Genomic DNA, 14,933 nt, shown 5'->3' with positions numbered 1-14,933 from the left:
CACCTGAAGACGGCTGCTTGCGTTGTAGCCGAAACGTCGTGAGAATTATTTTATTTTATTATGTTTCATTTTTATTATTTTATTACTTCCCTTCTACGTGACTTTACCGAAAGAACCAAGAAGATGAATCCCTGCAGTTACGAAAGCTTTAAATCGAAACTTGAGGACCTGCACGGAGAATTCTGCCGTAGGTTCTCTGATTTCGAAAACATTGAACAGTCACTTCAGCCGGTGTCCTGTCCCCTGTCACAAGACCCTGAAACAACACAACAGGAGCTGCAGTTGGAACTGATAGATCTTCAGTCTGACTCCGTCCTAAAGAAGAAGCTCAACTCTGTTAAACTGAATGACTTTTATGCTTCACTTAACAGAGTCACGTTTCCAAACCTCCGGAGGACTGCACAGAAGATACTGACTTTGTTTGGCTCTAACTTATGTGTGTGAGCAGACATTCAGCGTCATAAACGGCAACAAAGCCCGTCACAGATCAACAGTTAACGGATCAGCACCTCAGATCTATCCTGAGAATTTGCCACAAACAAAATAACTCCAGACTTGGATGCACTGGCAAAAATGGGAGATCAACAACACTGTTCCCACCGAAACTGAAAGTGATGATGTGTTGCTGCAGCGAGGTTGGAGCCAAATCTCCGACACACAGCCTGCGTTGGCTGCTCTAACCTGTTAATGTAGATAATAAAGAAGTTCAAGTGAGGTAATTGGTTTGGGCGCAGGCCTCAGATGTTCTCCTGATGTTTGATCAGTCACGTTACGACATGTTTTTGTATTGTTCATGTTCGTGCAATTTGTTAAATTGCCTTGCAAATAAATGCTTTGCTACCTGTTAAAGGCCAAATCCTTTCATGTAATGATTTTTAAATGTCATTTATATTAATTCACACAAACACTCCATCCGCCTGTTCCTGGCCCGTCCCCTCTGTCAAATTTTAGAACCCATTGTGGCCCGCGAGTTAAAAAGTTTGCCCACCCCTGATCTAGAGTGTGTCGTTTCAATGTCCGTTCAACGTCCGTTCAACGTCGGTTCAACGTCGGTCTCAACGTTGGTTCATTGTCGTTTTCAACGATGGCCCAACGTCCATTAAACATCGGCTCAACATTGGTTCAATGTCAATTCAACGTCGGTTTCAACGTCGGCCCAACATCCGTTAAACGTCGGTCTCAACGTAAGTTCATTGTCGGTTTCAACGTCGGTTCAACGTCGGTCTCATGGTCGGTTTCAACGTCAGTTCAACGTCCGTTCAACGTCGGTCTCATCGTCGGTTTCAACGTCAGTTCAACGTCCGTTCAACGTCGGTCTCATTGTCGGTTTCAACGTCCGTTAAACGTCGTTCTCAACGTGAGTTCAACGTCCGTTCAACGTCAGTTCAACGTCCGTTCAACGTCCGTTCAACGTCCGTTCAACGTCAGTTCAACGTCCGTTCAACGTCGGTCTCATCGTCGCTTTTCAACGTCCGTTAAACGTCTGCTCAACGTCGGCTCAACGTCGGCTCAACGTCACCCCCCCCCCCCCCCGTATCTCTCTCCCCTCACACTCCACACACAGGTGACCTGCTCCTGTGCCTCAGCCCATTGTGGTTGGTCCGCACTGCCCCGGCCGACCCCACCACCTCCAACAACAACAACACCACCACCGCCACCGCCGCCACCACCGCCACCACTGCCACCACCGCCGCAGCATCAGCAACAACAACAACAACAGCAGCAACCGCCGCAGCCGCCACGACCACCGCAGCAGCAGCAGCCGCCGCCATCACCAACGGAGACTCGGAGCCTGAGGAAGGCCTCAATGTGACGTCGGAGGAGGGCGAAGAGGGCGAGGAGGGGGAGGGTGAGGAAACGGAGGAGGGGAAGGAGGAGGAGGAGGATAAGAAGACCAAGGTGGAGGAGGAGCAGGAGAAGGAGGAGAAGAAGGGGGAGAAGGGCGAGTTCACGGACACCGAGTCGTCCAAGGGCCTGCCCTGGGGCCTGGGCGTCCGGCAGGCCATCTCGTTCTGCGAGGGTGGACGCTCCTTCCTCGACGTTTTCTCTCCGCCGCGCCGCGTCACCTACTTTCTCAACCTGCTCGGGCCTACGCCAGGCCCCGTGGCGACGGCCCCAGCATCGCCGGCGGGGCTCCTGACCCAACAGCAGCAGCAGCAGCAGCAACAGCAACAACAGCAGCAGCAACAACAGCAGCAGCAGCAACAGCAGCAGCAGCAACAACAGCAGCAACAGCAGCAGCAATCTCCTCATGCCTCTCTGTCCACTGCGGCCCAGCAGCAGCAGCAGCCTGCGTCGCCTGCTTCTTGCCCAGGTTTCGGAGCGTCGGGCCAGGCAGGCGGTGTCCACCACCAGCAGCACCAACACCAACACCAGCAGCAGCAGCAGCAGCCTCCGCCGGCCACGCTGGAGGCCGGACTGGCCTGTCCCAGCGGCTCCTCGCCGGAGCTCGCCGCCCTCGTCAACGACGCCCTGCTCATGAGGATCGTCGTCGCGACGGGCGGAGGGTGAGCGGCGGGTCGTGGTTAAGTCCGACGTCGAAAGTTCTGTCCCCTACTCCTAGTCGATGGCACCCGGCGACATCGATCAGCCCTCTGTTTGTGTCCGCCGTGGCCAGGTGGAGATTGCCCTTTCGGTAGGGGCGGAATATTGTATACGCGTGTGTCCAGTCCATAGCTGACGGTAAGGCCCCCCGTTCGTTTAGTGGCAACGCTGCCGGGTTTGGCAGCAGAGCCTCCGACTCAGGAGTTAGCGGCAATCGCCAGACCATCGGCTGTGTGCGGAGCGACAGACCGGGTAGCTTCCGCACAGCAGCCTAAATGTTTCCAATCGGCGAAGATGTTTCGTTGTTGTGAGCGTCGCTCCTCCGCCCTCCGTTGTTGTTGGAGGGCGACTGCTTCCAACTGCCCAGTAGCGTCCTTCACGAGCCTCCTCCACTGAGGCCGATCTTGACACCGCTGGTAGCAGTCACCGGCAAGTCCACTCAGCTCCACGTCCTCTTGTACCACATCACTTCATCTCTTCTCTAGCCCGTGCCGCGCCCGCTTAGCCCCCTCGATCCGGTCGAACAACCGCTGTTTAGGCATGCGGTGGCTGGGCATGCGGGCTACATGACCCAGCCAACGCAGCCTTGCCTGCCGGAAGAGCTCACCGATGGGACTTTGCCCAGATCTTTCAAGGATTTGTGAGCTCCTCACACAATCCAGCCTGCAGGTTAAACCCAGGATGGATCGTAGGCAGGCCAGCCTAAATGTTTCCAACCGGCGAAGATGCTCCACTAGGGGGGTCCACGTTTCGCAAGCGTAGAGAAGGGAGGAAATGACTGTGGCCAAGAAGACTTGAAGCTTCGTACTGTGTGTGTGTACTGTGTGTACTGTGTGTGTGTACTGTGTGTGTGTACTGTGTGTGTACTGTGTGTACTGTGTGTGTGTACTGTGTGTGTGTACTGTGTGTGTACTGTGTGTGTGTACTGTGTGTGTACTGTGCGTGTGTACTGTGTGTGTGTATTGTGTGTACTGTGTGTACTGTGTGTGTGTATTGTGTGTACTGTGTGTGCTGTGTGTGTACTGTGTGTGTGTGTACTGTGTGTGTACTGTGCGTGTGTACTGTGTGTGTGTATTGTGTGTACTGTGTGTGTAGGGTGTGTGTACTGTGTGTGTACTGTGTGTGCAGGGTGCGTGTGCCCGAGACGCTGGCCTTCGTGCTGCGTCCGCGTGTCCGCTACGACGTGTGTGTGTGTACTGTGTGTGTACTGTGTGTGTGTACTGTGTGTGTGTACTGTGTGTGTACTGTGTGTGTGTACTGTGTGTACTGTGTGTGTGTGTACTGTGTGTACTGTGTGTGTGTACTGTGTGTGTACTGTGTGTACTGCGTGTGTGTACTGTGTGTGTGTACTGTGTGTGTACTGTGTGTACTGTGTGTGTGTACTGTGTGTGTGTACTGTCTTAGTGTACCGTGTGTGTACCGTGTGTGTACCGTGTGTGTACCGTGTGTGTACTGTGTGTGTGTGTACCGTGTGTGTGTACTGTGTGTGTACTGTGTGTGTACCGTATGTGTGTACCGTGTGTGTGTACTGTGTGTGTGTGTACTGTGTGTACTGTGTGTGTACTGTGTGTGTGCTGTGTGTGTACTGTGTGTGTGTACCGTGTGTGTACCGTGTGTGTACTGTGTGTGTGTACTGTCTTAGTGTACCGTGTGTGTGTACTGTGTGTGTGTACTGTCTTAGTGTACCGTGTGTGTGTACTGTGTGTGTGTACTGTGTGTGTGTACTGTCTTAGTGTACCGTGTGTGTGTACCGTGTGTGTGTACTGTGTGTGTACCGTGTGTGTGTACTGTGTGTGTGTACTGTGTGTGTACTGTGTGTGTACTGTGTGTACTGTGTGTGTGTACTGTGTGTGTACTGTGTGTACTGTGTGTGTGTACTGTGTGTGTACTGTGTGTGTACTGTGTGTACTGTGTGTGTGTACTGTGTGTGTACTGTGTGTACTGTGTGTGTGTACTGTGTGTGTACTGTGTGTGTGTACTGTGTGTGTACTGTGTGTGTGTACTGTGTGTGTGTACTGTGTGTGTACTGTGTGTGTACTGTGTGTGTGTACTGTGTGTACTGTGTGTGTAGGGTGTGTGTACTGTGTGTGTACTGTGTGTGCAGGGTGCGCGTGCCCGAGACGCTGGCCTTCGTGCTGCGTCCGTGTGTCCGCTACGACGTGTGTGTGTGTACTGTGTGTGTGTGCTGTGTGTGTGTACTGTGTGTGTGTACTGTGTGTGTACCGTGTGTGTACTGTGTGTGTGTACTGTGTGTGTGTGTGTGTGTACGTGTGTGTACTGTGTGTGTGTGTGTGTACTGTGTGTGTACTGTGTGTGTGTGTACTGTGTGTGTACTGTGTGTGTACTGTGTGTGTGTACTGTGTGTACTGTGTGTGTGTGTACTGTGTGTGTTTTTACTGTGTGTGTGTGTGTACTGTGTGTGTGTGTACTGTGTGTGTACTGTGTGTGTACTGTGTGTGTGTACTGTCTTAGTGTACTGTGTGTGTACCGTGTGTGTACTGTGTGTGTACTGTGTGTGTACTGTGTGTGTGTACTGTGTGTGTAGGGTGCGTGTGTGTGTACTGTGTGTGTGTACTGTGTGTGTACTGTGTGTACTGTGTGTGTGCAGGGTGCGCGTGCCCGAGACGCTGGCCTTCGTGCTGCGTCCGCGTGTCCGCTACAACGTGTGTGTGTGTACTGTCTTAGTGTACTGTGTGTGTGCTGTGTGTGTGTACTGTGTGTGTGTACTGTGTGTGTGTGTACTGTGTGTGTGTGTACTGTGTGTGTACTGTGCAGGGTGCGCGTGCCCGAGACGCTGGCCTTCGTGCTGCGTCCGCGTGTCCGCTAGGACGTGTGTGTGTGTACTGTGTGTGTGTGTACTGTGTGTGTACCGTGTGTGTGTACTGTGTGTACTGTGTGTGTACTGTGCAGGGTGCGCGTGCCCGAGACGCTGGCCTTCGTGCTGCGTCCGCGTGTCCGCTACGTCGTGGCCGACTCGCCGCTCGCCCCGGCGCTCCGGGTCGTGACCCTGGCCGGCACCGGCGGTCAGGAGACGCTCGTCCGGGAGGCCGTCTGTGACTTCCTGAACCACGACAGCGCTGCCCGTCTACGCAAGGTGACGTCACGTGGGAGTTGGGGGTCACGTGGGAGATGGGGGGGGTCACGTGGGTGGGGTCACGTGGGTGTGTGTGTCATAGGGGGGGTGTGGGGGTCACGTGGGAGTGGTGGTGGTGCAGGAGACGCTCGTCCGGGAGGCCGTCTGTGACTTCCTGAACCACGACAGCGCTGCCCGCCTACGCAAGGTGACGTCACGTGGGAGTTGGGGGTCACGTGGGAGATGGGGGAGGGTCACGTGGGTGTGTGCGTCATAGGGGGTGTGTGGGGGTCACGTGGGAGAGTTGGGGGTCACGTGGGAGTGGTGGTGGTGCAGGAGATGGTGGTCCGGGAGGCCGTCTGCGACTTCCTGAACCACGACAGCGCTGCCAGTCTACGCAAGGTGACGTCACGTGGGTGGGGTCACGTGGGTGTGGGGGTCACGTGGGAGAGTTGGGGGTCACGTGGGAGAGTTGGGGGTCACGTGGGAGTAGGAGTGGTGGTGCAGGAGATGATGGTCCGGGAGGCCGTCTGCGACTTCCTGAACCACGACAGCGCTGCCCGGATACGCAAGGTGACGTCACGTGGGTGGGGTCACGTGGGAGATGGGGGGGTCACGTGGGTGTGCGTGTCATAGGGGGGGTGGTGGGGGTCACGTGGGAGGTGGCGGTCACGTAGTACACACTACTACACTATACTATACAGTATACACTACACTACACTATACACTACACTATACACTACACTATACATTACACACTACTACACTACTACTACTACACTACACACTACACACTACACTATACACTACACTATACACTACACTACTCCACTACACTATACACTACACTACTCCACTACACTATACACTACACTACTCCACTACACTATACACTACACTATACACTACACTATACACCACACTACACTATACACTACACTATACACTACACTATACACTACACTATACACTACACTATACACTACACTACATACACCACTATACACTACACTATACACTACACTATACACCACACTACACTATACACTACACTATACACTACACTATACACTACACTACATACACCACTATACACTACACTATACACTACACTATACACTACACTATACACTACACTATACACTACACTATACACTACACTACACTATACACTACACTACACTATACACTACATACACTATACACTACACTATACACTACACTATACACTACACTATACACTACACTATACACTACACTACACTATACACTACACTACACTATACACTACACTACACTACACACTACATACACTATACACTACACTATACACTACATACTACACTACTATACACTATACACTACACTATACACTACACTATACACTACACTATACACTACATACTACACTACTATACACTATACACTACACTATACACTACACTACTATACACTACACTACATACTACACACTATACACTACACTACTATACACTACACTACATACTACACTACTATACACTACACACTACCCTATACGTTTGACCGCCCCCTGTCTGACCGCCCCCTGTTTGACCGCCCCCTGTCTGACCGCCCCCTGTCTGACCGCCCCCTGTCTGACCGCCCCCTGTCTGACCGCCCCCTGTCTGACCGCCCCCTGTCTGACCGCCCCCTGTCTGACCGCCCCCTGTCTGACCGCCCCCTGTCTGACCGCCCCCTGTCTGACCGCCCCCTGTCTGACCGCCCCCTGTCTGACCGCCCCGTCTGACCGCCCCCTGTCTGACCGCCCCCTGTCTGACCGCCCCCTGTCTGACCGCCCCCTGTCTGACCGCCCCCTGTTTGACCGCCCCCTGTCTGACCGCCCCCTGTCTGACCGCCCCCTGTCTGACCGCCCCCTGTCTGACCGCCCCCTGTCTGACCGCCCCCTGTCTGACCGCCCCGTCTGACCGCCCCCTGTCTGACCGCCCCCTGTCTGACCGCCCCCTGTTTGACCGCCCCCTGTCTGACCGCCCCCTGTCTGACCGCCCCCTGTTTGACCGCCCCGTCTGACCGCCCCGTTTGACCGCCCCCTGTCTGACCGCCCCCTGTCTGACCGCCCCCTGTCTGACCGCCCCGTTTGACCGCCCCGTCTGACCGCCCCGTTTGACCGCCCCCTGTCTGACCGCCCCCTGTCTGACCGCCCCCTGTCTGACCGCCCCCTGTCTGACCGCCCCCTGTCTGACCGCCCCCTGTCTGACCGCCCCCTGTCTGACCGCCCCCTGTTTGACCGCCCCCTGTTTGACCGCCCCCTGTCTGACCGCCCCCTGTCTGACCGCCCCGTTTGACCGCCCCCTGTCTGACCGCCCCGTTTGACCGCCCCCTGTCTGACCGCCCCCTGTCTGACCGCCCCCTGTTTGACCGCCCCCTGTCTGACCGCCCCCTGTCTGACCGCCCCCTGTCTGACCGCCCCCTGTTTGACCGCCCCTTGTCTGACCGCCCCCTGTCTGACCGCCCCCTGTCTGACCGCCCCCTGTTTGACCGCCCCCTGTCTGACCGCCCCCTGTCTGACCGCCCCCTGTCTGACCGCCCCCTGTCTTGACCGCCCCCCTGTCTGACCGCCCCCTGTCTGACCGCCCCCTGTCTGACCGCCCCCTGTCTGACCGCCCCCCGTTTGACCGCCCCCCCGTCTGACCGCCCCCCTGTCTGACCGCCCCCTGTCTGACCGCCCCCTGTCTGACCGCCCCCTGTCTGACCGCCCCCTGTCTGACCGCCCCCTGTTTGACCGCCCCCTGTCTGACCGCCCCCTGTCTGACCGCCCCCTGTCTGACCGCCCCCTGTCTGACCGCCCCCTGTCTGACCGCCCCCTGTCTGACCGCCCCCTGTTTGACCGCCCCCTGTCTGACCGCCCCCTGTCTGACCGCCCCTGTTTGACCGCCCCCTGTCTGACCGCCCCCTGTCTGACCGACCCCCGTTTGACCGCCCCCTGTCTGACCGCCCCCTGTCTGACCGCCCCCTGTCTGACCGCCCCCTGTCTGACCGCCCCCTGTCTGACCGCCCTAGGTGGTAGTGAAGCCCTGGGGTCGTCACACCCGTCGCTCGTTGGCCACATCCGGACGGACCTCGTGCTGTTCGTACCACGCGGCCGCTGACGTCGACGGCGTCCTGGCGGCCATTGCCGCCCTCCTCGAGGCACTGGCCGACGGCGAGGGGGGTCCTGGTGGAGGCCTTTCAGGCAACGGTGAGGCCTGTGGCCTTGCTGGGGCCTCGCGACGAAGAGGCCGCTGCTACTACGGCCGCTGTCGCCCGGGCAGGTGAGAGGGTGGGGGGAGGGGGGGGTGGTGGGGGGAGGGGGGGTGGAGGGGGGGGAGGAGGGTGGGGGGGTGGGGGGTGGGGGGGTGGTGGTGGTGGTGGTGGAGGGGGGTGGTGGTGGTGGTGGAGGTGGTGGTGGGGGTGGTTGTGGTGGTGGGGGTGGTGGTGATGATGACGATGATGATGACGATGATGACACTGCTGCTGATGATGATGACACTGCTGCTGCTGCTGATGATGATGACGATGATGATGATGTTCCAGGCTGGACTGTGCCACGACCCGAGCTGGCGTTCCGAGTGTGTGCGATGGTGGTGGTGATGATGGTGACGATGTTGATGATGTTGATGATGGTGATGATGATGTTCCAGGCTGGACTGTGCCACGACCCGAGCTGGCGTTCCGAGTGTGTGCGATGGTGGTGGTGATGATGGTGATGGTGGTGATGTTGATGACGATGTTCCAGGCTGGACTGTGCCACGACCCGAGCTGGCGTTCCGAGTGTGTGCGATGGTGGTGGTGATGATGGTGATGGTGGTGATGATGATGTTCCAGGCTGGACTGTGCCACGACCCGAGCTGGCGTTCCGAGTGTGTGCGATGGTGGTGGTGATGATGGTGATGGTGGTGATGATGATGTTCCAGGCTGGACTGTGCCACGACCCGAGCTGGCGTTCCGAGTGTGTGCGATGGTGGTGGTGATGATGTTGATGACGATGTTCCAGGCTGGACTGTGCCACGACCCGAGCTGGCGTTCCGAGTGTGTGCGATGGTGGTGGTGATGATGTTGATGACGATGTTCCAGGCTGGACTGTGCCACGACCCGAGCTGGCGTTCCGAGTGTGTGCGATGGTGGTGGTGATGATGGTGATGATGATGTTCCAGGCTGGACTGTGCCACGACCCGAGCTGGCGTTCCGAGTGTGTGCGATGGTGGTGGTGATGATGGTGATGATGATGTTCCAGGCTGGACTGTGCCACGACCCGAGCTGGCGTTCCGAGTGTGTGCGATGGTGGTGGTGATGATGGTGATGATGATGTTGATGATGATGTTCCAGGCTGGACTGTGCCACGACCCGAGCTGGCGTTCCGAGTGTGTGCGATGGTGGTGGTGATGGTGGTGGTGATGATGGTGATGATGATGTTCCAGGCTGGACTGTGCCACGACCCGAGCTGGCGTTCCGAGTGTGTGCGATGGTGGTGGTGATGGTGGTGGTGATGATGGTGATGATGATGTTCCAGGCTGGACTGTGCCACGACCCGAGCTGGCGTTCCGAGTGTGTGCGATGGTGGTGGTGATGGTGGTGGTGATGATGGTGATGATGATGTTCCAGGCTGGACTGTGCCACGACCCGAGCTGGCGTTCCGAGTGTGTGCGATGGTGGTGGTGATGGTGGTGGTGATGATGGTGATGATGATGTTCCAGGCTGGACTGTGCCACGACCCGAGCTGGCGTTCCGAGTGTGTGCGATGGTGGTGGTGATGGTGGTGGTGATGATGGTGATGATGATGTTCCAGGCTGGACTGTGCCACGACCCGAGCTGGCGTTCCGAGTGTGTGCGATGGTGGTGGTGATGGTGGTGGTGATGATGGTGATGATGATGTTCCAGGCTGGACTGTGCCACGACCCGAGCTGGCGTTCCGAGTGTGTGCGATGGTGGTGGTGATGGTGGTGGTGATGATGGTGATGATGATGTTCCAGGCTGGACTGTGCCACGACCCGAGCTGGCGTTCCGAGTGTGTGCGATGGTGGTGGTGATGGTGGTGGTGATGATGGTGATGATGATGTTCCAGGCTGGACTGTGCCACGACCCGAGCTGGCGTTCCGAGTGTGTGCGATGGTGGTGGTGATGGTGGTGGTGATGATGGTGATGATGATGTTCCAGGCTGGACTGTGCCACGACCCGAGCTGGCGTTCCGAGTGTGTGCGATGGTGGTGGTGATGGTGGTGGTGATGATGGTGATGATGATGTTCCAGGCTGGACTGTGCCACGACCCGAGCTGGCGTTCCGAGTGTGTGCGATGGTGGTGGTGATGGTGGTGGTGATGATGGTGATGATGATGTTCCAGGCTGGACTGTGCCACGACCCGAGCTGGCGTTCCGAGTGTGTGCGATGGTGGTGGTGATGATGTTGATGATGATGTTCCAGGCTGGACTGTGCCACGACCCGAGCTGGCGTTCCGAGTGTGTGCGATGGTGGTGGTGATGATGTTGATGATGATGTTCCAGGCTGGACTGTGCCACGACCCGAGCTGGCGTTCCGAGTGTGTGCGATGGTGGTGGTGATGATGGTGATGATGATGTTCCAGGCTGGACTGTGCCACGACCCGAGCTGGCGTTCCGAGTGTGTGCGATGGTGGTGGTGATGATGGTGATGATGATGTTCCAGGCTGGACTGTGCCACGACCCGAGCTGGCGTTCCGAGTGTGTGCGATGGTGGTGGTGATGATGTTGATGATGATGTTCCAGGCTGGACTGTGCCACGACCCGAGCTGGCGTTCCGAGTGTGTGCGATGGTGGTGGTGATGATGGTGATGGTGGTGATGTTGATGACGATGTTCCAGGCTGGACTGTGCCACGACCCGAGCTGGCGTTCCGAGTGTGTGCGATGGTGGTGGTGATGATGTTGATGATGATGTTCCAGGCTGGACTGTGCCACGACCCGAGCTGGCGTTCCGAGTGTGTGCGATGGTGGTGGTGATGATGGTGATGGTGGTGACGATGTTGATGATGATGTTGATGATGATGTTCCAGGCTGGACTGTGCCACGACCCGAGCTGGCGTTCCGAGTGTGTGCGATGGTGGTGGTGATGATGGTGATGGTGGTGACGATGTTGATGATGATGTTGATGATGATGTTCCAGGCTGGACTGTGCCACGACCCGAGCTGGCGTTCCGAGTGTGTGCGATGGTGGTGGTGATGATGGTGATGGTGGTGATGATGATGTTCCAGGCTGGACTGTGCCACGACCCGAGCTGGCGTTCCGAGTGTGTGCGATGGTGGTGGTGATGATGGTGATGGTGGTGATGATGATGTTCCAGGCTGGACTGTGCCACGACCCGAGCTGGCGTTCCGAGTGTGTGCGATGGTGGTGGTGATGATGGTGATGGTGGTGACGATGTTGATGATGATGTTGATGATGATGTTCCAGGCTGGACTGTGCCACGACCCGAGCTGGCGTTCCGAGTGTGTGCGATGGTGGTGGTGATGATGGTGATGGTGGTGATGATGATGTTCCAGGCTGGACTGTGCCACGACCCGAGCTGGCGTTCCGAGTGTGTGCGATGGTTTGCCGAACTCCGGAGAACCAAGCACTTGTGACTCAGGTGATCACCGTCTTCGTCGTCAACATCACCAACATCATCATCATCAACATCACTACCAACAACATCATCATCAACATCATCACCATCAACATCACTAACATCACCACCATCATCGTCACCATCACCAACATCAACATCATCATCAACATCATCAACATCACTACCATCAACATCATCATCAACATCATCAACACCACCATCATCAACATCATCAACACCATCATCAACATCAACATCATCAACACCAACATCATCATCAACATCATCACCATCAACATCATCATCATCAACATCAACATCATCATCATCAACATCACAACCATCAACATCACCAACATCACATCATCATCAACATCATCATCAACATCATCACCATCAACATCATCATCAACATCATCAACACCACCATCATCAACATCATCAACACCATCATCATAATCAACATCACCAACATCATCATCACTCATCACCCACCACCACCATCATCATCGTCATCATCATCATTACCACCATCATCATCACCATCATCATCAACATCACCACCATCATCAACATCACCACCATCAACATCATAAACATCAACATCATCACCACCATCATCATCAACATCACTAACATCACCACCATCAACATCATCATCACCAACATCATCATCATCATCACCATCAACATCACCACCACTAACATCACCATCATCACCAACATCACCACCACCATCATCACCAACATCAACATCACCATCATCACCACCATCATCATCACCACCATCGCCATCATCAACACCATCATCACCATCAACATCACCACCATCAACGCCATCATCAACTCCACCATCATCAACATCACCAACATCATCATCACCACCATCATCACTCATCACCAACATCACCACCATCATCATCAACATCACCATCATCAACATCACCACCATCAACATCAACTCCAACATCATCAACATCATCAACATCATCAACACCATCATCACCACCACCACCACCACCATCATCATCACCACCACCACCATCATCAACATCATCATCACCACCATCATCATCACTATCATCACCACCATCATCATCATCACCACGATCATCAACATCACTACCATCATCACCACCACCACCACAACCACAACCACAACAATCACCACCACCATCACCACAACCACAACCACCACCACTCCCTCCACCACAACCACCCCCCTCCACCACCTCCACCCCCACCACCATCAGCCCCACCATCACCACCACCACAACCACCACTACCACAACCACCACAACCACCCCCTCCACCACCTCCACCCCCACCACCATCACCATCACCCCCACCATCACCACCACCACAACCACCACCACAACCACCACAACCACCCCCTGTCTCCCACCCCACCACAGCTTCTGTGCGGTGTCGCCCTGTCAGCCACAACTGCTCCCTGCCACCACCACTACCACCACCACCACAACCACCACAACCACCCCCTCCACCACCCCCACCACCACAGCCACCACCACAACCACCACAACAACCACCACCACAACCACCCCCTCCACCCCCACCACCCACCCCACAACCACCACAACCACCACAACCACCACCACAACCAGTCCCTGTATCTCTCCCCTCCACAGCTTCTGTGCGGTGTAGGTCGAGCGAGCCGCCCTGTGAGCCACAGCTGCTCGTTGCCGCCACCACTACCACCACCACCACAACCACCACCACCACAACCACCACCACCACAACCACCACCACCACAACCACCACCACCACAACCACCCCCTCCACCACCCCCTCCACCCCCACCACCACCACCCACCCCACAACCACCACCACAGCCACCACCACAACAACCACCACCACAACCACCCCCTCCACCCCCACCACCCACCCCACAACCACCACAACCACCACAACCACCACAACCACAACCACTCCCTGTCTCCCCTCCACAGCTTCTGTGCGGTGTAGGCCGAGCGAGCCGCCCTGTGAGCCACAGCTGCTCGTTGCCGCCACCACCACCACCACCACAACCACCACCACCACCACAACCACCACCACCACAACCACCACCACCACAACCACCCCCTCCACCACCCCCTCCACCACCCCCTCCACCACCCCCACCACCACAGCCACCACCACAGCCACCACCACAACCACCACCACAACCACGCCCTCCACCACCACCACCCACCCCACAACCACCACAACCACAACCACTCCCTGTCTCCCTCCACAGCTTCTGTGCGGTGTAGGTCGAGCGAGCCGCCCTGTGAGCCACAGCTGCTCGTTGCCGCCACCACCACCACCACCACCACAACCACCCCCTCCACCACCCCCTCCACCACCCCCACCACCACAGCCACCACCACAGCCACCACCACCACAGCCACCACCACAACAACCACCACCACAACCACCCCCTCCACCCCCACCACCACCACCCACCCCACAACCACCACAACCACCCCCTCCACCCACCCCACAACCACCCCCACCACCACAACCACTCCCTGTCTCCCCTCCACAGCTTCTGTGCGGTGTAGGTCGAGCGAGCCGCCCTGTGAGCCACAGCTGCTCGTTGCCGCAGAGCGCAGACACGACTCTGACCGAGTGGGGCTACGCAGACCGAGACCAGCGGTCAGCCATCGTGAGCCTCCTGGAGAGGCAGGCGGAGAGGGCGGCAGGGGCCGTCATGGACTACG

The 14,933-nt window shown here is 56.6% G+C and overlaps 1 long non-coding RNA gene across 1 annotated transcript; it reads left to right on the top strand.

Annotated features, from left to right (window-relative positions):
- Positions 1-5,762: 5,762 nt before the first annotated feature.
- Positions 5,763-14,238, top strand: LOC144953967 (uncharacterized). Its single transcript, XR_013640984.1, has 4 exons — positions 5,763-5,825; positions 8,657-8,907; positions 12,146-12,231; positions 14,181-14,238. It is a non-coding gene; the product is annotated as an uncharacterized LOC144953967 (long non-coding RNA).
- The last annotated feature ends 695 nt before the right edge of the window (positions 14,239-14,933 follow it).

This window comes from Lampetra fluviatilis, unplaced genomic scaffold (assembly GCF_964198595.1).
Source record: "Lampetra fluviatilis unplaced genomic scaffold, kcLamFluv1.1 SCAFFOLD_1112, whole genome shotgun sequence".
NCBI lineage: Eukaryota > Metazoa > Chordata > Hyperoartia > Petromyzontiformes > Petromyzontidae > Lampetra > Lampetra fluviatilis.
This window is presented reverse-complemented; position numbering and strand designations above follow the sequence as displayed.